A 2,020-nucleotide genomic window follows, 5' to 3' on the forward strand; every position below is an offset into this window, starting at 1 on the left:
TGAATTATACACAGACCATTCTACTTACACTATGCACTTTATAAAGCCTAGTATGTACCTAAAGTGGAATTTTAAAAGAATGAAATTAATATAAGCATATTTTAAATTATTTATTTTAATTTATTATTAAGGCTAAAAAGTTATTTCTTCTCTGTGTCTGATGGGGAATTCATCTAATAAGAGAAGACTCAGCTTGCCTATTTTCTTATTGTGTTATCTTTGTGTTCTTGGTTTGTCTTCAGTCAGTAGCTTTGCTGCAGGAATCTCTTAAAAGCATTTACTCATTATGTGGAAGTTAGTTTTATTAAAGTTGAAGGACAAAATCTGTAAATCCCCATAAGCAGGGACATAGTAAAATACTCCAGAAGCAGATGCTTTAGTTGGAGACCCCCAGAAATAGAGCCTGATACAGTCTTGCTTGCAGCTAGTTCGTTTGGGAATGGGGTTCCAGGGAACAGTGATACAGGATGGGGAAGAGGAAAAGGAGGGAAAACCAGTACAAGAATCTCTTACCAAGTTGCCCCTCCCACTATGCTGAATAAGGGAGGTTGGTACTTCCATCTCACCAGGACCTTGCGGGAAGCCTTATGGAGTTCATCTCAGAGCTGTGTGTCTATGGGACAAAGAGAAGCAGACATGCAGCCATCAGCTCCTGTCCTGCACTGGTCAGGAGTGGCTTCATGGGCATAAACAGCTATGCTTTTCTGGACTGTGGAGAGGAGGTTCCCAAAGAACAAGAGAGAGATCCATAGTGCAGGCCATGTCAGTGCCGGCCTGATACTGGTTCCACAGCAGCGATGGAGCTCACTCCTCACACCTCGGGGGGCACAGGGGATTTTGAAGCGGTGCATAGGAGATGTCCAATACAGCAGATGAACACCCCAAAGAGTGCCTTTCCACTCTCTCAGCACTGTGGAACTCTCTCAGAGTGCTTCTCATACCATGTTTCCACATACTCATTTGGATACTGAGTGAAGAGAAGCTTGACTGTTCATGGATTCCCTCTTCCTCCCTCCTTTCCTTTCTTCCTTCTTTCCTTTCTTTTCCCCCCTATATATAAATAGGGAGTTATAATGATTTATTGTCTCACCTCAGTGAACATTCTTCTGTACCATACCCCATGTGATGAATTCACGCTTTGAAGATCAGACGATCGAGGCAACCAAGAGAAAGACAGCAGAGGGAGTACATTGTTAGTGCTGGGAAATTCAAGCAGTGTAATCTTAAGCCAAAAACATAATTTAGGTTTTCAAGCGCTTTTTAGTAAAAAACAAAGTCCAAGGTTTGGAATGATTTATGTCCTTGCAACGATGATGGGGAATTGGCAGTACAGAATTTGAACATTTATTACATACACAAGATAATAACTGCTATTCAAAAATATTTATAAATGGTGAAACAATCCATCTCTTGTAAGTTTGGGCACCAAGCCAGACCATCAGAGAGCAGTTTTCTTGGATTGTCTTAGTGCCTGAAAGAGCCCATTTATTAAATTATGTTTTGGCATAATGCTCATGGCTTGCATTGAAGGAAACCATAAAAGAAAACCTGAAAGTAATTCACAGTTATATTTTCTTTCGAGTTGTTGGAGATATCTCCATTACATCAGCTAGTACCCACTGTAAGAGGACTCCTGAAGAAAGTTCTAGCACACATCACTGCCAGCAATTCTGACTCTGTCCTCAAAGTCGCTGTGCGTATATATATATATAGTGTGTGTGTCAGGTAAGATACAATTTAATATTATATCATTGGGCAAAATCAGTCTTGAAAATAATCGTATTTCCCTTTTTGCTTTGGTTACCTGGAAGTTTAGTGCTTAATTTACTTCCTACCTTTAATAATTGTACAGCACTGGAGGACATGTACTAACTCCTCATTAGCTTTAGCTTGTTTTTGGACTCTGATTTTTCCCTAGTTTATTCTTAAGCAAGAAATAAAATCTTGTGCAACTGTATGTATTTTTTTAAAGAAGTGGCCTCAAATCAGGGGCGCCTGGGTGGCTCAGTCGGTTAAGCAT

Source organism: Ailuropoda melanoleuca, chromosome 4 (assembly GCF_002007445.2).
Source record: "Ailuropoda melanoleuca isolate Jingjing chromosome 4, ASM200744v2, whole genome shotgun sequence".
In the NCBI taxonomy this organism is placed as follows: domain Eukaryota; kingdom Metazoa; phylum Chordata; class Mammalia; order Carnivora; family Ursidae; genus Ailuropoda; species Ailuropoda melanoleuca.